This window comes from Grampus griseus (assembly GCF_964374135.1).
Source record: "Grampus griseus genome assembly, chromosome: 19".
NCBI lineage: Eukaryota > Metazoa > Chordata > Mammalia > Artiodactyla > Delphinidae > Grampus > Grampus griseus.
This window is the reverse complement of record NC_139013.1, coordinates 4,397,848-4,422,840: the sequence shown is the minus strand read 5'-3', so window position 1 is coordinate 4,422,840 and position 24,993 is coordinate 4,397,848. Positions and strand designations below refer to the sequence as shown.

At 38.5% G+C, this 24,993-nt stretch overlaps 1 pseudogene across 1 annotated transcript; it reads left to right on the top strand.

The window, feature by feature from the left end:
* Nucleotides 1-16,989: 16,989 nt before the first annotated feature.
* Nucleotides 16,990-17,670, top strand: LOC309836650 (anaphase-promoting complex subunit 13-like; annotated as a pseudogene). Its single transcript has 2 exons — nt 16,990-17,252; nt 17,614-17,670. The product of its transcript is annotated as an anaphase-promoting complex subunit 13-like (transcript).
* The last annotated feature ends 7,323 nt before the right edge of the window (nt 17,671-24,993 follow it).

Here is a 24,993-nt window from a genome sequence, read left to right as displayed (position 1 = left end):
GAAAACATAGGCAGAACACTCTATGACATAAATCACAGCAAGATCCTTTTTGACCCACCTCCTAGAGAAATGGAAATAAAAACAAAAATAAACAAATGGGACCTAATGAAACTTCAAAGCTTTTGCACAGCAAAGGAAACCATGAACAAGATGAAAAGACAACCCTCAGAATGGGAGAAAATATTTACAAACGAAGCAACTGACAAAGAATTAATCTCCTAGATTTACAAGTAGCTCATGCAGCTCAATAACAAAAAACAAACAACCCAATCCAAAAATGGGCAGAAGACCTAAATAGACATTCCTCCAAAGAAGATATACAGACTGCCAACAAACGCATGAAAGAATGCTCAACATCATTAATCATTAGAGAAATGCAAATCAAAACTACAATGAGATATCATCTCACACCAGTCAGAATGGCCATCATCAAAAAAACTAGAAACAATAAATGCTGGGGAGGGTGTGGAGAAAAGGGAACCCTCTTGCACTGTTGGTAGGAATGTAAATTGATACAGCCACTATGGAGAACAGTTTGGAGTTTCCTTAAAAAACTACAAATAGGGGCTTCCCTGGTGGCGCAGTGGTTGAGAATCTGCCTGCCAATGCAGGGGACACGGGTTCGAGCCCTGGTCTGGGAAGAGCCCACATGCCGCGGAGCAACTAGGCCCGTGAGCCACAACTACTGAGCCTGTGCGTCTGGAGCCTGTACTCCTCAACAAGAGAGACCACGATAGTGAGAGGCCCGTGCACCGCAATTAAGAGTGGCCCCCGCTTGCCACAACTAGAGAAAGCCCTCGCACAGAAACGAAGACCCAACACAGCCAAAAATAAATAAATAAATTTAAAAAAAAAAAAAAAACTACAAATAGAACTACCATATGACCCAGCAATCCCACTACTGGGCATATACCCTGAGAAAACCATAATTCAAAAACAGTCATGTACCAAAACGTTCACTGCAGCTCTATTTACAATAACACGGAGATGGAAACAACCTAAGTGTCCATCATCGGATGAATGGATAAAGATGTGGCACATATATACAATGGAATATTACTCAGACATAAAAAGAAACGAAATTGAGCTATTTGTAATGAGGTGGATAGACCTAGAGTCTGTCATACAGAGTGAAGTAAGTCAGAAAGAGAAAGACAAATACCATATGCTAACATATATATATATGGAATTTAAGAAAAGAATGTCATGAAGAACCTAGGAGTAAGACAGGAATAAAGACACAGACCTACTAGAGAATGGACTTGAGGATATGGGGAGGGGGAAGGGTAAGCTGTGACAAAGCGAGAGAGAGGCACGGACATATATACACCACCAAACATAAGGTAGATAACTAGTGGGAAGTGGTCGCATAGCACAGGGAGATCAGCTCGATGCTTTGTGAGCGCCTGGAGAGGTAGGATAAGGAGGGGGGGAGGGAGGGAGACGCAAGAGGGAAGAGATATGGGAACATATACGTATGTATAACTGATTCACTTTGTTATAAAGCAGAAACTAACACACCATTGTAAAGCAATTATACTCCAATAAAGATGTAAAAAATAAATAAATAAAAATAAAAGATAAATGGTGCTGGGAAATCTGGACAACTACATGTAAAAGAATAAAATTAGACCATTCTCTAACACCATACACAAAAGTACTCAAAATGGATTAAAGACCTAAGTGTTAGGCGAGATATTATAAAACTCTTTTTTTTTTTTTTTTTTTTTTTTTTTTTTTTGGCAGTACGCGGCCCTCTCACTGTTGTGGCCTCTCCCATTGCAGATCCCAGGCTCTGGATGCGCAGGCTCAGCACCCATGGCTCACCGGGCCAGCCACTCCATGGCATGTGGGATCCTCCCAGACCAGGACACGAAACCGTGTCCACCGCATTGGCAGGCAGACTCTCAACCACTGCACCACCAGGGAAGCCCACAGCAAGATCTTTTTTGATACCCTTCCTAGAGTAAAAAAATAAAAACAAAAATAAACAAATGGGACCTAATTAAACTTAAAAGCTTCTGCACAGCAAAGGAAACCATCAAGAAAATGAAAAGACAACCTTCAGAATGGGAGAATATATTTGCAAACGAAGCAACAGACAAAGGATTAATCTCCAAACTATACAAGCAGCTCATGCAGCTCAATACCAAAAAAACAAACAACCCAATCCAGAAATGGGCAGAAGACCTAAATAGACATTTCTCCAAAGAAGATATACAGATTGCCAACAAACACATGAAAGGATGCTCAATATCAATAATCATTAGAGAAATGCATATCTGAACTACAATGAGATATCACCTCACACTGATAGAATGGCCATCAACGAAAAATCTAGAAACAATAAATGCTGGAGAGGGTGTGGAGAAAAGGGAACCCTCTTGCACTGTTGGTGGGAATGTAAATTGATACAGCCACTATGGAGAACAGGATGGAGGTTCCTTAAAAAACTACAAATAGAACTACCATATGACCCATCAATCCCACTACTGGGCGTATACCCTGAGAAAACCATAATTCAAAGAGAGACATGTACCAAAATGTTCACTGCAGCACAATTTACAATAGCCAGGACATGGAAACAACCTAAGTGTCCATCAACAGATGAATGGATAAAGAAGATGTGGCATATATATACAATGGAATATTACTCAACCTTAAAAAGAAACAAAATTGAGTTATTTTTAGTGAGGTGGATGGACCTAGAGTCTGTCATATAGAGTGAAGTGAGTCAGAAAGAGAAAAACAAATACCATATTTTAACACATATATATGGAATCTAAAAAAAAACAAAAAAAGTTCTGATGAACCTAGGGGCAGAACAGGCATAAAGACGCAGATGTAGAGAATGGACTTGAGGACACGGGGAGGGGGAAGGGTAAGCTGAGACAAAGTGAGAGAGTAGCATTGACTTATATACACTACCAAATGTAAAATAGATAGCTAGTGGGAAGCAGCTTTATAGCACAGGGAGATCAGCTCGTTGCTTTGTTACCACCTAGAGGGGTGGGATAGGGAGGGTGGGAGGGAGATGCAAGAGGGAAGGGATATGTGGATATATGTGTACATATTGCTAGTTCACTTTGTTATACAGCAGAAACTAACACAACACTGAAGCAATTATACTCCAATAAAGATGTTAAAATAAATAAATAAATAAATAAAATAAAGCACTTGGGACTCCTAAAATATATATATATATATATATATATATATATATATATATATATATATATATATATAAATGCACACTAGAAGAATTATGCACCACAAAAAAATTAGGAAGTATTAGTACAGTTAAAACCTGTTAAAAAATGTAAATTAAAAAGGTCACATCCACAGAATGAAATCCATACCACATAATTACATAATGATGCAGATAAACTGATAATATTTAATAATATTTCATGATAAAAAAACCCTCAAAATTGGAATTGATGGAATCTACCGGACTGTAATAAAGATCATAAATGCTAAGCCCAGGATTTCATTACACTCAACAGTGGAAGACTGAAGGCTTTTTTCTATATTCAAGAAAACTTAAGAACTTTGATTCAACATGGTATTGAATTTACTAGTCAAAACACTCAAGCAAAGAATACAAAAAGGCATCCACATCTAAGCCAGAAAGGAAGGAGTAAAGACCTCTCTTCACAGATGACAAAATCTTATGTAAAAAACCCTAAAACATCCACATTAAAATACAGAACTTATATATTTAGCAAAATTCAAAATCCAACATAAAAATTAGTTGTGTTATACACTAACAGAAAATAATTAAAGAAAGATATTAAGGATAAACTTACATTTATACTAGGATCAAAGACAAAAAAATTCTTAGAAGTTAATTTACAGATGGAGGTAAAATTGTTTTCTGATGGATATTATAAAATATCATTGGTAGAACCTAGAGAAGATATAAATAAACACACATTCCATGTTCCCAGACTCAAATGCTTAATATCATTAATTGTCAATACTACCCAAGGTGATCCACAGATTTGAAGCAAGCACTTTCATAATACCAATGAAAACTTTGGCAAAATAGAAAAGTTGCTTCTAAAATATATGTGAAATATCACAAAACAGTGAATATCCAAAATAATTTGGTTAAGAAAGTGGAAAGTTACAGGCAAGACACTTCTATATTTTAAAACATATTACAAAGCTGTAGTTATCAGAAAAGAATAGTAGAAACATACAGAAAGACAACAGTGGATCAGCATACAGAACACAGACATAAGCTCTCACGTTTATGGTCAAAGAATCTTCACCAACAGTTCTATACCACACAATGGGACAAGGATAATCTCTAAAACAAACGATGCTGGGAAAGTTGGCTGTTCACATGTGAAAGGATGAAGTTGGATCCTTACTTAACACCACAAACAAATATTAACTTAAAGGGACTGAAGATTTATATATAAACCTATAAATCAAAATCTCCTGGAAGAAAACATAGGGGGAAAGTTTTATGACATTTGATTCGGCAATAATTTCTTGAATATGAAACCAAAAGCTCAGCCAACAAAAGCAAATGGGATTATGTCAAATGTAAAAACTTGTGCACATTACAAGAAACAATCAGCGGGTAAAAAGTCAACCTTTGGAATAAGAAAAAATTACTGCAAGGCATATATCTGATAAGGAGTTAAGGCCCAGAATATATAAAGAACTCGTACAACACAACAACGTCATAAAACAAATAACATAATGTATGGGCAAAGGATTTAATAGACATCAATCCAAGTAAGACATACAAATGGACAACAAAAATGTAAATGATTCTCAAAGTCAGTAATCATTAGAGAAATAAAAAACAAAACCACAATGAGATATCACCTAGCACCCATTAGGATAACCACTATCAAATTTTGTATATCTAATAACTTTATATATATAATTACATGAAATTTGGCAAAGATGTGGAGAAATCAGAATTATTACACACTGTTAAAGGAAATATAAAATGGTGTAACCACTATGGAGGTTTCTCAAAAATTAAAAATAGAATGAAATTATGATCCAATCACCCTGCATCTGGCTATATACACAAAAGACTTCAAAGGAGGATCTGCGGGCTTCCCTGGTGGTGCAGTTGTTGAGAGTCCGCCTGCCGATGCAGGGGACACGGGTTCGTGCCCTGGTCTGGGAAGATCCCACATGCCGTGGAGCGGCTGGGCCCGTGAGCCATGGCCGCTGAGCCTGCGCATCTGGAGCCTGTGCTCCGCAATGGGAGAAGTCACAACAGTGAGAGGCCCGTGTACCGCAAAAAAAAAAAAAAAAAAAAAAAAAGAGGATCTGCAAGAGCTATGTGCACATTCAGGTACATTGCAACATTATTCACAAAACCATTAATAGATGGAAGTAACCTAACGTTCATGGATACATGAAGTGATTAAAAAAATGTCATATACATACAAGAGATTATTATTTAGCTTTGAAAAAGGCATGGATCTTGTCACATGGTACAACATGAATAGACCTTGAAGATACCATGTTGTGAGATACGAGAGTCACAAAGAAAAAGACACGATATGATTTCATTTATGTGAGTAATATAATGTACTCAACTTCATAGAAAAAAAAACTGGAATGGTACTTGACACGGGCTTGTAGTAGAAGGAAATAACGTAGTTGTTTAAGAATTATGGAGTCACGGGACTTCCCTGGTGGCTCAGTGATTAAGCATCTGCCTGCCAATGCAGAGGACACAGGTTTGAGCCCTGATCTGGGAAGATCCCACATGCCGTGGAGGAACTAAGCCCGTGCACCACAACTACCGAGCCTGTGCTCTAGAGCCCTCGAGCCACAACTCCTGAGCCAACGTGCCACAACTACTGAAGCCCGCATGCCTAGAGCCCATGCTCTGCAACAAGAGAAGCCACTGCAATGAGAAGCTTGCACACCACAACGAAGAGTAGCCCCTGCTCACCACAACTAGAGAAGGCCCGTGTGCAGCAACGAAGACCCAACACAGCCAAAAATAAATTTTAAATAAATAAATAAATGAATTATGGAGTCAGTTTTCAGGATGAAAATTTCAGATGTCAATGGCAAAACAACGTGAATATACTTAAAACACTGGAGTATACAGTTAAAAATGTTTAAAATGGTTAACTACCTGTGTTTTTTTCTCAGAATTAAAAATGAAAATAATACCTAAAATAGAATTATAAACTTTTTCAAAGATTACTTTCAACTTAAAAATGTCTGTCTCACACAAAAAATTCATTAATAATTAGATATGAAATTAAGACAATTTCTATATCTACTGACGAAGACAGTATAAAACAAACATTGTTTATTAACTAAGAAGAGAAATAAAGTAGGTAAGTCATGAACACAGTAGGGGAAATAATTAAACAGACAAGCACATAATTCTGTTGGCTGTAGACACATTGGAGATTCAAATTTGAATTAAACAACGAACTTTCTTACGTACTGGGTTGCAAATTGTCATTTATATCCATGATATAAATAAAAACAAAAATGCAAACAAGTAATTTTTTGGAACCTATCATAAAAAAGGAAGCAAACTAATATGCAGTAACAAAGACCCAACGCAGTAAAAAATAAATAAATTTATAAAAAATAAAATACAATATTTGTGTGTAAATTATTATGATTCAGATAAACGTGAAAACTGGATGAAAAACCTAATGATTACTTTTTAACTGAAATAATCTTATATTTATAAACCAAACAATTTACAGATATGTGATGCCTACTAATTAATTCAATTCTTACCAAACATCTGTTCATTTGAGCATGTTTTATTAGATCTTTGGGGGGGGGTTTTTTGTTTTTTGTTTGTTTGTTTTGCGGTATGTGGGCCTCTCACTGTTGTGGCCTCTCCCGTTGCGGAGCACAGGCTCCGGACGCGCAGGCTCAGCAGCCATGGCTCACGGGCCCAACCGCTCCATGGCATGTGGGATCCTCCCGGACCAGGGCACGAACCCATGTCCCCTGTATCGGCAGGTGGACTCTCAACCACTGCGCTACCAGGGAAGCCCCTATTAGATCTTTTGAATCTAAAATCATAGATGATTCTGACATAGAACTAATCAGAAAGTGAAAACATATAGGAAACAGTCCCTGCAAGCTTCATCTTAAATATGACAAACTTATGAAATGATAGTTATTAAAAAATTAAATTAGATTTGAGACTTTAAAATAAATTGTGCAAGGTTCTAAGCTCCCCTAGGTTATTAAACTTAAAATTCTATGACTTAACTAGATAAATTATTTTAGCATTGATGAATTGGTGCAAAATACACCAGAATATCTAATGTTAGTTTGTACAAGGAAAGGGAAATTTTGAAGTTAAATTGAGGATTACATGGTTACATTTTAGGAAGGTGCTTGACAGTCTGAAGGAATTACCAAGAATGAAATTTGTAGGGTGATGTTTGAAGTGTCCATAAGGTTGGATACTATAAAGCAGAAAACATATAACATCTGTCCCCAGTATTCCTGGAATTTTGGTACCAAACCCCAGTATCTCCAGGACTCCTCTCATACTCTTCTGACTTGAAGTAGAGCTTAAAAAAATAAATGGCTTAGCATAGAGTTACTCAGAAATGTGCACAGTTTTTCATAGATTCCGTTTAGCAGTAGAAGAACAGGCAGGTCATGTAGTACCTCACAGACCAAGAGGAGGATTTTGGCTCTCAGTGAATCAGAGGGATAATCACTGGAGCTGAAAAGAATACATGGAGGATTTAAGACCACAAGATTAAGGTAGGAGGTATGCCTCTAAGACAACAGAAATAAACTAGGCTTCTCAAAAATAATTTCTAGTGAAAAAGATCTCCCCAAACTTTATTATAAGATTTGACTTCCTCCATGATTTTTGGAGGTCTCACCTGTGTTATCTGCTTCATCTATTCACAATAACCTGGGTGTATGGCTGTTGTCTCCTTTCCCTTCACATCCCCAGGATCCTTCTTTTGCTCCAAAAATGTGACTAGGTCTGGCTTAGAGACAATAAGACCTGTTCATTGGAAAAAGCAACATAAGTTTTGCTGGATATTCTACAATTTCCGATACAGTATTGTGCCCTTGTGAGAAGAGAAGACACTGTAGAATGTTAAAATGTTCTAGAAAATGATTTCAAAAAATACTATTTTTCAAAGCACATTTAGTATCCCTAGGCAACAGGTAAAAATGAGTTCCTGAGATCCACATCTAATTACTACTGAGTCAAAAATAAGGGGTGGGGGCTTCCCTGGTGGCACAGTGGTTGAGAGTCCGCCTGCCGATGCAGGGGACACGGGTTCGTGCCCCGGTCTGGGAAGATCCCACATGCCGTGGAGCGGCTAGGCCTGCGAGCCATGGCCACTGAGCCTGCGCATCCAGAGCCTGTGCTCCACAATGGGAGAGGCCAAAACAGTGAGAGGCCCGCATACCGCAAAAAAATAAAAAATAAAAAAATAAGGGGTGGAAGTCTGATTTTAAGAGGAGGGAAGCATGATTTTATATCACTGAACTTATAGAATTACCAATAATCTAGAGTGAAGGATGGAGATTACCTCAAAAAAGAGGAAGGTTAGAATCATGTTGAATCATCATGAAGGCTTTCTTTCTATACCCACAAACTCCCATTTTTCCCTTGAAAGTAGTGATCTGAAACTCTACTGTAGGAAGCAGAAGATTCCAGAAGATATTCTACAAATGAAGGAACCCAAACTCTGCAAGTAAGGAATTCTGGAAGTTATCTTCACCCGAGGAGACCACATTCCTATAGTTCGCTAACATCACATCCCTGTACAATTTCCACTCAGTGACATTCAGAAATTCCCACTCATCCTGAGAAAATTTTATGGCCACATCCTGGAATATCAACTCTCTCTGAAATAAAAAGTACATTTACAAAGTGGCTAGGGAAGATTGGAACCAAGATGGCAGAGATGGTTCTCTCCCTCTTGCGAGAATACCAGAATCACAACTAGCTGCTAGACAATCATTGACAGGAAGACACTGGAACTCACCAAAAAGATACCACACATCCAAAGACAAAGGATAAGCCACAATGAGACAGTAAGAGGGGCACAATCACAGTAAAATCAAATCCCATAACTGCTGGGTGAGTGACTCACAGACTGCAGAACACTTATACCACAGAAGTCCACACACTGGAGTGAAGGTTCTGAGCCCCACATCAGGCTTCCCAACCTGGGGGTCTGGCAATGGGAAGAGGAATTCCTAGAGAATCAGACTTTGAAGCCTACTGGGATTTGATTGCAGGCCTTCGACAAAACTGGGGGAAACAGGGCTTCCCTGGTGGCGCAGTGGTTGAGAGTCCACCTGCCGATGCAGGGGACACGGGTTCGTGCCCTGGTCCAGGAAGATCCCACATGCAGCAGAGGGGGTGGGCCCGTGAGCCGTGGCCGCTAAGCATGCGCATCCGGAGCCTGTGCTCCACAACAGGAGAGGCCACAACAGTGAGAGGCCTGCGTACCGCAAAAATAAATAAATAAATTTAAAAAATAAATTAAATTAAAAAAAAATAAAATAAAGTGTTACAAGAGAAAAAGAAGTACACTGTAATGATCAAAGGATCAATCCAAGAAGATATAACAATTGTAAGTATGTATGCATCCAACAGAACAGCACATCAATATATAAGGCAAATGTTAACAGATATTAAAGGAGAAATTGAAAGTAACACAATAATAATGGGGGACTTTAACACCCCACTTACATCAATGGACAGATTCTCCAGACAGAAAATCAGCAAGGAAACACAGGCCTTAAATGACACATTAGACCAGAAGGATTTAATTGATATTTATAGAACATTCCATTCAAAAGCAGCAGAATACATATTCTTCTCAAGTGCATATGGAACATTCTCTAGGATAGATCACATCTTGGGCCACAGAGCAAACCTCAGTAAATTTAAGAAAATTTAAATCACATCAAGCATCTTTTCTGACCACAGCACTATAAGATTAGAAATCAACTACAAGAAAAGAAACTGCAAAAAAAGAAAATACAAACACGTGGAGGCTAAACAATATGCTACTAAGCAACCAATGGATCACTGAAGAAATCAAAGAGGAATTCTAAAAATACCTAGAGACAAATGACAACAAAAACACGATGATCTAAAACCTATGTGATGCAGCAAAAGCAATTCTAAGAAGGAAGTTTATAGCAATATAATCTTACCTCAGGAAACAAGAAAAATCTCAAATAAACAACCTAACCTTATACATAAAGCAACTAAAGGAAGAAGAACAAACAAAACCCAAATTTAGTAGAAGGAAAGAAATCATAAAGATCAAAGCAGAAATAAATGAAATATACGTGAAGAAAACAATAGAAAAGAACACAATAGAACACAATAGAAAAGATCAATGAAAGATCAATGAAACTAAAAGCTCATTCTTTGAAAAGATAAGCAAAATTGATAAACCTTTAATGAGACTCATTAAGAAAAAAAGGGAGATGCCCAAACAAAATTAGAAATGAAAAAGAAGTTACAATGACACCACAGGAATACAAACGACCATAAGAGACTACTAGAGGCAACTATATGCCACTAAATTGGACAACCTAGAAAAATGGACAAATTCTTAGAAAGGTACAATCTCCCAATACTGAACCAGGAGGAAAAAGAAAATATGAACAGACAAATTACAAGTACCGAAATTGAAACTCTGATTTAAAAATTCCCAACAAACTACAGTCCAGGACCCAATTTTTCATCATTAGTGTATAGGAATGCAAGAGATTTCTGTGCATTAATTTTGTATCCTGCTACTTTACCAAATTCATTGATTAGCTGTAGTAGTTTCTGGTAGCATCTTTAGGATTCTCTATGTATAGTATCAGGTCATCTGCAAACAGTGATAGTTTTACTTCTTTTCTGATTTGGATTCCTTTTATTTATTATTCTTCTCTGATTGCTGTGGCTAAAACTTCCAAAACTATGTTGAATAATAGTGGTGACAGTGGACAACCTTGTCTTGTTCCTGATCTTAGAGGAAATGGTTTCAGTTTTTCACCATTCAGAATGATGTTGGCTGTGGGTTTGTCATATATGGCCTTTATTATGTTGAGGTAAGTTCCCTCTATGCCTACTTTCTGGAGGGTTTTTATCAAAAATGGGTGTTGAATTTTGCTGAAAGCTTTTTCTGCATCTATTGAGATGATCACATGGTTTTTCTCCTTCAATGTTTTAATAGGGTTTATCAGATTGATTGATTTGTGTATATTGAAGAATCCTTGCATTCCTGGGATAAACCCCCCTTGATCATGGTCATGTAGCACAATGTTCATTGCAGCTCTATTTACAATAGCCAGGACATGGAAGCAACCTAAGTGTCCATCGACAGATGAATAGATAAAGAAGATGTGGCACATATATGCAATGGAATATTACTCAGCCATAAAAAGAAACGAAATTGAGTTATTTGTAGTGAGGTGGATTGACCTAGAGTCTGTCATACAGAGTGAGGTAAGCCAGAAAAAAAAAAAAAGGTTCTGAAGAACTTAGAGTCAGTACAGGAATAAAGATGCAGATGTAGAGAATGGACATGAGGACACACGGAGGGGGAAGGGTAAGCTGGGACAAAGTGAGAAAGTGGCATGGACATATATACAGTACCAAACATAAAATAGATAACTAGTGGGAAGCAGCCGCATAGCACAGGGAGATCAGCTTGGTGCTCTGTGACTGCCTAGACAGGTGGGATAGGGAGGGTGGGAGGGAGACACAAGAGGGAGGAGATATGGGGATATATGTATATGTATAGCTGATTCACTTTGTTATAAAGCAGAAACTAACACACCATTGTAAAGCAATTATACTCCAAAAAAGATGTTAAATAAATAAATAAAAATTTTAAATAAAAATAAAAACCACATTGATCTCTAAAAAGAGTCCAGGACCTAATGGCTTCACAGGTGAATTCTACTAAATATTTAGAAAAGAGTTAACACCTATCCTTCTGAAACTATTCCAAAACATTGCAGAGGAAGAAACACTGCCAAACTCATTTTATGAGGCCACCATCACCCTAGTAACAAAACCAGACAAAAATACCACACAAAAAAAAAGAAAGAAAATTACAGGCCAATATCACTGATGAAAATAGATGCAAAATCCTCAACAAAATACTAGCAAACTGATTCCAACAATACATTAAAAAGATCATACACCATGATCAAGTGAGATTTATCCCAGGGATGCAAGGATTCTTCAATATCTGCAAATCAATCAGCGTGATACACCACATTAACAAATTGAAGAATACAAGCCATACGATCATCTCAGTAGATGCAGAAAAAACTTTTGACAAAAATGCAATACCTATTTATGATTTTTAAAAAAACTCTCCAGAAAGTGGGCATAGAAGGAACCTACCTCAATATAATAAAGGTCATATATGACAAACGCACACCTAACATCATACTCAATGATGAAAACTGAAAGCATTACTGCTAAGATAAGGAACAAGACAAGGATGTCCACTCTTGCCACTCTTATTCAACATAGTTTTGGAAGTCCTGGCCACAGCAATCAGAGAAAGAAAAGAAATAAAAAGAATCCAAGTTGGAAAAAAAGAGTAAAACTGTCACTGTTTGTAGATTACATGATATTATACATAGAAAATTCTAAAGAAGCTACCAGAAAACTACTAGAGCTCATCAATGAATACGGTGAAGTGGCAGGATACAAAATTAATATGCAGAAATATCTTGCATTCCTGTACACTAACAACAAAAGATCAGAAAGAGATATTAAAGAAACAATCCCATTTACCGTCACATCAAAAAGAATAAAATACCTAGGAATAAACCTACCTAAGGAGGCAAAAGACCTGTACTCCAAAACCTATAAGACGCTGATGAAAGAAATCAAAGATGACACAAAGAGATGAAAAGATATACCATGTTCTTGGACTGGAAGAATCGATATTGTCAAAATGACTATAGTGCCCAAGGCAATCTACAGATTCAGTACAATCCCTATCAAATTGCCAATGGCATTTTTCACAAAACTAGAACCAAAAATGGTAAAATTTTTATGGAAACACGAAAGACCCTGAATAAACAAAGCAATCTTGAGAAAGAAAAACCGAGCTGGAGGATTCAGGCTCCTTGACTTCAGACTATACTACAAAGCTACAGTCATCAAAACAGTATGGTACCAGCCACCCCCTGTCCCCAAAAAAGGAACATAGATCAATGGAACAGTACAGATAGACCAAAAATAAACCCACCCACCTATGGCCAATTAATCTACAAAAAAGGAGGGAAGAATATACAATGGAAAAAAAGACAGTCTTCAAAAAGTGGTGCTGTCATACAGAGTGAAGTAAGCCAGAAAGAGAAAAACAAATACTGTATGCTAACACATATATATGGAATCTAAAAAAAAAAAAAAAAAAAAAAAGGTCATGAAGAACGTAGGGGCAAGACAGAAATAAAGACGCAGACCTACTAGAGAATGGACTTGAGGATATGGGGAGGGGGAATGGTAAACTGGGACAAAGTGAGAGAGTGGCATGGACATATATACACTACCAAATGTAAAATAGATAGCTAGTGGGAAGCAGCCACATAGCACAGGGAGATCAGCTCAGTGCCTTGTGACCACCTAGAGGGGTGGGACGGGGAGGGTGGGAGGGAGGGAGATGTAAGAGGGAAAAGATATGAGGATATATGTATACTGATTCACTTTGTTATAAAGCAGAAACTAACACACCATTGTAAAGCAATTATACTCCAATAAAAATGTTTTTAAAAAAGTGGTGCTGGGAAAACTGGACAGCTATATGTAAAAAAATGAAATTAGAACATTCTAACACCATACACAAAAATAAACTCAAAATGGATTAAAGAACTAAATGTAAGACTTAATATTATAAAACTCCTAGAGGAAAATATAGGGAGGACACTCTTTGACATAAATTGCAGCAATATCTTTCTGGATCCATCTCCTGGACTAATGAAAATAAAAGCAAAAATAAACAAATGGGACCTAATGAAACTTAAAAGCTTTTGCACAGCAAAGAAAACCATAAACAAAAAGACAATCTGTAGAATGGGAGAAAATATTTGCAAATGAAGAAACTGACAAGAAATTAATCTCTGAAATATACAAATAGTTCATACAACTCACTATCAAAACAAACAATCCAATCAAAAAATGGACAAAAGATCTAAATAGACATTTCTCCAAAGAAGACATACAGATGGCCAAAAAGCACATGAAAAGATGCTCAACATTGCTAATTATTAGAGAAATGCAAATCAAAACTATAATGAGATATCACCTCACACCAATCAGAATGGTTGGGCTTCCCTGGTGGCGCAGTGGTTGAGAGTCCCCCTGCCAATGCAGGGGACACGGATTCGTGCCCCAGTCCGGGAAGATCCCACATGCCACGGAGCGGCTGGGCCCGTGAGCCATGGCCGCTGAGCCTGCGCGTCTGGAGCCTGTGCTCTGCAACGGGAGAGGCCACAGCAGTGAAAGGCCCACATACCGAAAAAAAAAAAAAAATCAGAATGGTCATCATCAAAAAATCTACAAATAATAAACATTGGAGACGGTGTGGAAAAAACAGAATCCTCCTACACTGTTTGGTGGAAATGTAAATTGGTGCAGCCACTGTGGAAAATAATATGGAGACTCCTTGAAAAACCAAATATGGAACTACCATATGATCCAGCAATCCCATTCCTGGGCATATATCCAGAGAAAATCATAATTCGAAAAGATACATGCACCCCAATGCTCATGGCAGCCACTATTTACAATAGCCAAGATATGCAAGCAGCCTAAATGTCCATCAACAGATGAATGGATAAAGAAGTGAATATATATATATATATATATATATATATATATATATATATATATGTAATGGAATACTACTCAGCCATGAAAGAGAATGAAATAATGCCATTTACAGCAACACTGTTGGACCTAGAAATTAACACACTATGTGAAGTAAGTCAGACAGAGAAAGACAAATATCATATGATATCACTTATATGTGTAATCTAAAAAAATGATACAAACAGATTTCCCTGGCAGTCCAGTGGTTAAGACTCCTCACTCCCAATGCAGGGCGCACGGGTTCGATCCCTGGTGGGGGAAGATCCTGCATGATGCATGGCGTGGCAAAAAAATGGAATGGAATGAAAAGGAATGAAATTTTATTTACAAAACAGAAACAGACTCACAGACATAGAAAACAAACTTATGGTTACCAAAGGGGAAAGGCAGGGGGAAGGATAAATTAGGAATTTGGGAGTAACATATACACACTATTATATATAAAAATAGAAAAACAACAAGGACTTATTGTATAGCACAGGGAACTATACTCAATATTTTATAATTACCTATATGGGAAAATAATCTGAAAAAGAACATATATATCTGTCTCTGAATTACTTTGCTGTACACCTGAAACTAACACAACATTGTAAATTAACTATACTTCAATTTAAAAATTAAAATAAAAAGTGATAATAATATAAATTCATCAATAAATAGATGTTAAATTAAGACTATATCTATAACTGCTCACCAAGGCAGAATAAAACAAATATTGCTCGTTAACCAAGAAGAGAAATAAATTAAGTCATGAATGCAATAGAGGTAATAATTAAAAGACACAGACATAATTTTATTGGCAGGAGACACATAGGAGATTCAAATTTGAATTCAACACCACACTATCTTAAGAATACTGAATTAAAAATTATCATTTACATTCATGAAATATAGGTAAAAACAAAAATGCAATTAACTAACTTCAGGGAACCTATCATAGAAAAAAAAGAAAATTGTTATGAAATTGCTAAACAAGAATAAGACAAATTTTATCCCCCCAGTTCTGAATATAATATACATGTACTATTAAAAAACAATCCTTCTAAATAAGTATATTGTCAACTGTGAATGGGCACCCATTAAAGCAACCATTTTGAGTCACTGGTATGTGTTGCAAGGCAGGAGAATTTCATGGAAAATGCATTACAATCATTTATTAAAAGTCTCTAATGAAAAATTTGAATGAATTATTATTTAAATGACAGTAGAGAAATTTATCCTATTATTAATATATTGTTGCTATACATACACAATATCAAGTCTGTAAACCATTCTTTAGAAAAAAATAAAACCTTATTTATAAATAAAAGAACATGAAAGTTGTAAAATATGCAAAGAATCACTGATACATAAAATAAACTGTTGTGATTAAATTATACCATGGTTCTCACACATTGAGAAAAGTAAATGAAAAATCTGACTCCTTTTTGCTTGAAGTGAACCAAACATTTTCATAAATATGGATACCTACTAATTATCTAACTCACTTCTTTCCAAACATGTTTTTATTTGAGCTTGTTATATTAGATCTTTTGAATGTAAAATCATATATGATTTTGACATAGAACTAATCAGAAAGTGAAAAACTAGGATACAGTACCCATAAGCTTCATACTAAATAAGAGAAACTTATTTAATTTCTTAATAACTATGATATTATAACAACTGAGACTTTAAACTATGGTGGGCAATGTTACAAGTGCCCCTATAGCATTAATATATTTAAGAATTCTATAAGTTAATAGGTATACTAAATTAAAGAATTGGGGCAAATACACTTAAAATGTCTAATGTTCGTTCAAAGTAAAAGAAAATTGGGAAGAGCCAGATCATGCAAGTCCTCACAGGCCACGAGGAAGATTTTGGCTCTCATTGTGAATGTGAGGGAAAAAATCACTGGAGCTGAAGAATACATGGAAGATTGTATAACTGATTCACTTTGTTATACAGCAGAAACTAACACACCATTGTAAAGCAATTATACTCCAATAAAGATGTTAAAAAAAAAAAAAAGAATGGGGCAGGACATGTCCCTCTTTTACAGAAACAGAAATAAACCTAGGGGCGGAAAAAGACGTTCCAGCTTTGCTACTGTAACTACACGTTTACAGAGCTCCAAAACAGAGATGGATAAAACTGCCCTGCCCCGGGGAACGTACACACCGCCTGTCTGGGAAGACCCTGTGATGGACAATATCTGGCAAGATCAAAGCTGCAGGAGAACGGACAATGAGGTACAGAGAGATGGAAGGATCTTGGATTTGATTGACGATGCTAGGCGAGAAGACAAGCTGCCTTATGAGGATGTTGCAATACCACTGAATGAGCTTCCTGAACCTGAACAGGACAATGGCGGCACCACAGAATCTGTTAAAGAACAAGAAATGAAGTGACTGGGACTTCCCTGGTGGCACAGCAGTTAAAAATCTGCCTGCCAATGCAGGGGACACGGGTTCGATCCCTGGTCCAGGAAGATCCCACATGCCACGTAGCAACTAAGCCTGTGTGCCACAACTACTGAGCCCGCATGCCACAAATACTGAAGCCCGTGTGCCACGAGCCCCAACTACTGAAGCCCACGTGCCACGAGCCCATGCTCCGCAACAAGAGAAGCCACCGCAATGAGAAGCCCACGCACCACAATGAAGAGTAGTCTCTGCTCGCCGCAACTAGAGAAAGCCTGCGTGCAGCAATGAAGACCCAACGCAGACAAAAATAAATAAATTAAATTTTTTTAAAAAAGAAATGAAGTGGACTGACTTGGCCTTACAGTACTCCATGATAACGTTCCCCCCATAGGAAACTGATGCCTCGCTCATTGGCCATCGACAGATTTTTTTAAAATACACAGATACAAAATGTTTTCTTTCAGTCTCTTAATTTGAATCTTTTAGTGGTAGATCAATGCGCAAAAATGTACAACTAATTTTGTGGCCGCAAAATGCAATGTGAAAATAACCAGAATGAGAAGCTGATTGTGATTTCTTGGGAATGCAGAATATCTGGCCCTTTAAACCTAAAGTTCTTCACTGACTAGCTTGTGTTTGAACATGATTCATTAAACATTTGCCTTTAACTCTGATTTTGCTTTACTGTCAGAGTTTAACACTTCCCAACTACTTATATGTGTCCTGTGACACAGGTGATTGAAGATATGAGAGGGAAAGGCAAAGAACGACGAAGCCAGACATGAGAGTTAACTTCTCATATACCAGCATTCTGAGAATCACCTGAGTGGGTGTGTGTGGAGTCTGTAGATGTAATGGACATACAGATAGCCCATTCACTGACTACTGGGATTCCTAAGATTCTCCGTGATATTTTCAAACTTTGGATAAATTTACACATTAAAAGCTGTCTTGGGGCTTCCCTGGTGGCGCAGTGGTTGCGAGTCCGCCTGCCGATGCAGGGGGCGCGGGTTCGTGCCCCAGTCCAGGAAGATCCCACATGCCGCGGAGCGGCTGGGCCCCGGGAGCCATGGCCGCTGAGCCTGCGCGTCCGGAGCCTGTGCTCCGCAACGGGAGAGGCCACAACAGTGAAAGGCCCGCGTACCACACACACACACACACACACACACACACACACACACACACACAAAGCTGTCTTGGCAGTTAACCTCTGCTCTCCCTACAATTTCCTTTGGTGCCACTGGAAAGGCGAGATGGACCACTAGTTTTACCCAGTAACAGGATTTCTTATTTTCTCAAAGCCCTTTCAGATATAACTGAAGCACCATGGAGTCAGTATTTAGTTACACGTTTGTGAAAGAACTTGTATTTTGAAAAACGCATTGATGGACATTTATCTCCTAGAATTATTTGTCTCTTTTATGTGGTATCTCTCTTGTTCTCTCCCCAGATTATAAACTCTGCGGGAAGAGGCCCTGGCTTTTACTCCTGTATCCCTCATTGAAAAACTGGAGGGCTTCCCTGGTGGCGCAGTGGTTGAGAATGTGCCTGCCAAGGCAGGGGACACGGGTTTGAGCCCTGGTCTGGGAAGATCCCACATGCCTCGGAGCAACTAGGCCCGTGAGCCACACCTACTGAGCCTGCGCGTCTGGAGCTTGTGCTCCACAACAAGAGAGGCCGCTACAGTGAGAGGCCCGCGCACCGCGATGAAGAGTGGCCCCTGCTCGCCACAACTAGAGAAAGCCCTTGCATGGAAACGAAGACCCAACACAGCCAAAAATTAAAAAATAAAAGAAAAAGAAAAACTGGAAACATTGCATAATTGAAATCTCTAAAAAAATAAGTAAATAAAATAAACAAGAAGAAAAGAAAAATGAAAAAAAAGAAATAAGCCTAGGCTTCTCAAAAATAATTCTAGTGAAGCAGATCTTTCCAAACCATATTTTTAAGTCTGGCTTCTTCTGTGATCTTTGGACCTCTCACCTGCATCATCTACTTCACTCAGTCACACCTAGCCCAGCGATTCTCCTTTTACTCCAAAAAGGGCGCCATTAGGGCCATATGTTCATTAGAAGAATAAACATAATTAGGAGTTTGGGCTTAACATATACACACTACTTATATATAAAATAGATAACAGGGCTTCTCCAGTGGTGCAGTGGTTAAGAATCCACCTGCCAATGCAAGGGACTTGGGTTCAAGCCCTGCTCCAGGAAGATCTCACATGCCACGGAGCAACTAAGCCTGTGCACCACAACTACTGAACCTGCGCTCTGCAGCCTGTGAGCCACAACTACAGAGCACGCATGCCACAGCTACTGAAGCCCACGTGCCTAGAGCCCATGCTCTGCAACAAGAGAAGCCACTGCAAAGAGAAGCCCGTGCACTGCAATGAAGAGTAGCCCTCGCTCGCTGCAACTAGAGAAAAGCCTGTGTGCAGAAACGAAGACCCAATGCAGCCATAAATAAATACAAAATAATAAATTTTAATAATAAATAATAAAATAAATCAAAATAAATATTTTATTTTATTATTTAATAATAAATAATAATAATAAAATAAATCAAATAAATTCTTTTAAAAAAAAGATAAAATAGATAACCAACAAGGACCTACTGCATAGGGCTGGGAACTATACTCAATATTTGTAATAACCTATAAGGGAAAACAATCTGAAAAAAATATATATGTATGTAAAATTGAATCACTTTGGTGTACACCTGAAACAAACACAACATTGTAAATCAACTGTACCTCAATTAAAAGAAAAAGACATAAGTTTTGCTAGAGATCCTCTATATTCCAGTCCAGTATTGTGCCAGGTGAGAAGAGAAGGCATTGTAAAATGTTAACATATTCTAGAGATTGATTCCCCAAATACTGTTTTTTGAAAGCACCTTTACTATACCAAGCAACAGTTAAAAATCATATTCTGAGATTCTGTCCAAGTACAAATAAATCAAAAATAAGGAATGAAAATCGATTTTTAAGATGCAGACAGGACTTCCCTGGTGGCGCAGTTGTTAAGAATCCACCTGCCAATGCAGGACACACGGGTTTGAGCCCTGGTCCAGGAAGATCCCACATGCCGCGAAGCAACTAAGCCCGTGTGCCACAACTACTGAGTCTGTGCTCTGGAGCCTGTGAGCCACAACTACTGAGCCTGTATGCCACAATTACTGGAGCCTGCATGCCTAGAGCCTGTGGTCCGCAACAAGAGAAGCCACTGCAATGAGAAGCCCACACACCACAATGAAGAGTAGCCCCCACTCACCGCAACTAGAGAAAGCCCCTGTGCAGCAACGAAGACCCAACGCAGCCATAAATAAATATAAAATAATAAATTTTTTTAAAAACGCAGACAGCAATATTTATCTATCTATTTATTTGCTGCACTGTGATGCATGTGGGATCTTAGTTCCCCGAGCAGGGATTGAACCCGTGCCCCCTGCAGTGGAAGTGTGGAGTCTTAACCACTGGACTGCCAGGGAAGTCCCGGGCAGCACTATTTTATACCACTGAAAATTTATAGAATTACCATTAATCTAGAGCGAAAGATGCTGATTACCTCAAGAAAGAGGAAGGTTAGAATCATGATGAATCATCATGAAACCTTTCTGTCTATACCCACAAACTCCCATTTTTTCCTTGAAAGCAGGGATCTGAAACTCTACTGTGGGAAGCAGAAGATTCCAGGAGACATTCTACAAATGAAGGAACCAAAACCCTGTGGGTGAATAAAGAATTTTGGAAGGAAGTTATCCTCACCCAAGGAGACCAGGTTCCTATAGTTCTCTAACATCACATCCCTGTACAATTCCGCTGGAGGGAGTACAGGCATTCTCACTCATCCTGAGAAAATTCTATGGTCACATCTCTGAATGTCAACAGGCCCTAAAATAAAACGTGCATTTGTTGAGTCACAACAGGAAGAGTTCATAATTTGGCCCAAGAGAGTATTAAAAGAAGTGGTTTGATTTAGGAGAGTGTCTTGAATTATCCAATAAAATAATTTTTACACAGTAATATTCTCTATTGTATTTCTAACTCCAAGAAAAGATGACATACGATCCACAAAACCACTATAGGGACTACAATTATCTGGAAGAGAAATTATAAAATTATGGCATCAACACAGGCATTGCATTTCTGAGTGTTGTACTTTTATTATACAGGATAAATTGTGTATATTTCTCAGTAAATATACATGATGAGTCAGAAGTAAAACTTTCCAATTTTAATGTGTAAACAAGCAAACTGGAGATACTGTTAAAATGCAGAATCTGATCCAGGAATTCTGGGGTGGGGCCTGAGTTCCACATTTTTAACAAGTTCATTTTTCACTAGTGATACCAGTGTCTCTGGTCCATGTACCACACATTTTGATAACATAAAGGTAGAACGGGGCTTCCCTGGTGGCGCAGTGGTTGAGAGTCCGCCTGCCGATGCAGGGGACACGGGTTCGCGCCCCGGTCTGGGAGGATCCCACATGCCGCGGAGCGGCTGGGCCCGTGAGCCATGGCCGCTGAGCCTGTGCATCCGGAGCGTGTGCTCTGCAGCCAGAGAGGCCACAACAGTGAGAGGCCCGCGTACCGCAAAAAAAAAAAAAAAAAAAGGTAGAACGGCAAGGTAAGAATTTATAGTTAATCTTGAACTGAAAGTGTTTTATGGATTTTACAGGTCTAATAGGATAGTAAGCACACCAACAACAATCCTTTTTGAATATTTACTATACACTTTCTAGTTTGTTTTTTTTTACATAGCATTGAATGCACCACACAAATAGTTTAAGAAACATGACATTACTGTTCCTCTTTTCTTGAGCATGTTTGTCAACCATTCAGTAAATGTCAGAGCCTGGGTTTTACTCCAGTTTACCTGAGCTAGAAGTTATCTACAAAGAACACAAGTACACAGAGACAATCCTAATGAATGTTTATATCAGTGTCTGTAATTAGGAAGAATAGAAGTAAGAAAAAATGGATCAGATAATGTTAACACAATGTACACAGATATACATAAAAATGGCGACTTTGTACATATTAAAAGTTTTATAGAAGAAAATATTCAGAGCAATGAAATTAGTGTTATTTTTTACTGAGTAAATCTTATAAATCTATTTGTGGAAGATATCCTTTGTATTTTTAAAATACACTATGATGCAAACGTGTACAATGATATAAAATAAATTAGAGCTATTGGTTCTGAATCTTTTATTGCTTTACAGATCTTTATAATTTGTGCTGAGCTATATTTATGAATATTGACACCGTTGAACATATATTAGTAATACTGTCCTCGGAAACTTTTTGGAGAACACAAAGAAATGATAAAGAAGAGTATGTCTGTAACGTGAGCATGGAGTATAAAGGAAACTATCCAAACCCAGTCCTGACTGATGAAAACCTCCACTTACAAAACTCAATATCTCTACTAAACACAGTTGAGTGCTCATATTTCAAAGCAAACTAGAAGCAAAGAGAAACTAAGAAGAAACGGAGTTGCCACATTAACTGGGACATCCCTCACTAAATCTTTCCAAGACCTTTATTAAAGAAAAAAGGGGGGAAATAGGAACTTCATAGTGCAGGAACCTGGCAGAAAACACCTGAATCAGTGATCAGGTATAATTGGGATAAATTGGTTTCAGGTGACTGAAACACTCAGGCGGACACATTGTCACTGCTTGGGTATTTTTGGCAAAAATAAGGAAATCTGAAACTATCTTGAAAAAAATGTCAGTTTTATGCAAATTTCAATCCATAAATACCTCCCTTGTTCTGTATTCATAATAGTGCATTTAAGTAGTAAGTCTTTGTTACCAATGTAGAGAACAGTCTATAATTTTTTTCAGAACTTTCTAAGGAATTTTGGACCACTAAGATCATCCTGTTTATACGTGCATTTTCTTAATCCTGTTCTAAAGAGATGATGGTGCATCCAGATGTAAGGTAACCACTCCACTTTCCCCAAATTCAGTAAGATACCAACACCCGACCCCATCCCAATGGGAATCTTGCGTACTAATGCCTTCCCATGTTCATCTCTCACAAAGGAAATATTTTCAATACTTGAAATTCATTAAATCATATTGAGACTTCTTCATGCTCTACAGGGAGCTTGGATGCAAACAATAGAGAGAAGGCTCTGGGACATAAGGGAGAAGTAGTCTAAAGACATGATCTTGACTATCATAAGAATAAATGGTTAAAAATAAGTAGTTGAGGGGCTTCCCTGGTGGCGCAGTGGTTGAGAGTCCGCCTGCCGATGCAGGGGACACGGGTTCGTGCCCTGGTCCGGGAAGATCCCACTTGCCGCGGAGCGGCTGGGCCCCTGAGCCATGGCCGCTGAGCCTGCGCGTCCGGAGCCTGTGCTCCGCAACGGGAGAGGCCACAACAGTGAGAGGCCCGCGTACCGCAAAAAAAAAAAAAAAAAAAAAAAAAAAGTAGTTGAAAACAACCTCGCTAGGCAAGAACACCAAAAGTAGATAATTAAAGGTTTGCAGGTTCTCGATCCATGACATTTCAGGAGGAAAAGCAAACCCAGCCTCTGACCCAGGACAGGACACTTACCTGAGAAACTGCCGTTTCCTCCTTTCTCCTCCTGCACTGGGTCCTTTTCTCGTCAATATTATGTTGAGGAATCACACCAGCATCTTGAGAATATGCCGTCAACGGCGTCAGCACAGCTCCTTCACCTGCTCCCAGCACAGCCACAGGCAGAAGGACCTTGAAATGCTGAAAACGCCAACCTCTCCTGTCCTTTGTCTCAGGAGAGACTGGGGAACAATCAGCTCCTACATGGAGACCAATCTATGAGTTTTTCTTTGTTGTCTACACTTCTCCTCTCTTCATATAAATGTCCCAAAATTCTGCTAACATGGGGTATGTGGGCTTCACCGACTAGCCCCTTGAAAGCTGACGCAGAGCAAAACTTACTGCCTCTCCTTGGACTAAAGCTTGCTCTGAACTCTCACAAATATACCCAGAAGCCCACGTACTTAACCCTGGCCTCACCTTAGAATCACCTGGAGCACTTAATTAAAATAACACTGATGATCCCACAGAACTAATAGATGGACGCTGTGGGGAGGGCACAGGTGATGTTATTTCTTAATACTGGTCATCTGATCCTAATGGGAAACCAGATGGGAACCACTTAGCTAAACATTTTTTTTCTGAACCTTGAAAATGAATACAAATCTCTTTGGGATCAGGACCCGACCCCATTCTAAGAAGTTGTGAATCTGCAAGTTTGAGGTGGTGCCCATGAAATGACACGTTTAACAAGTTTCCTGTTGGTAATGATGTCCCTCCCCCAAGACCCATTTTCAGTAGCACTGACCTAGAGATATCACACAACACACCTGAGACCTCTGAGTAGTGTGAGGATTTGGGGCGGGAACTTCTAGAAGCACAAGGTCTGTCAGCCTGATTCTCTGAGAAGGTTTGAACATTGTAAGTTTGCTTAAATAGTCCCAATAAACCTTGATTGGTAAGCAGGACTCCCAATTTTGTTAAGTTTCATGAGCTACTCTCACTGGCAGACCTAACACTTTTTCATAGAGACGTTGAGATCAAGCCATCTGAATTGCCAACAAACAGATCACGTATATGGTGAAAACTTGAGATGTGAAAGGACGGAGGTACTCTGGCTACATCCTATTCTATCACGCCCACTGCTGGCAGACAGTGAGGGAGTTGGTCTCACTAACACTCCTC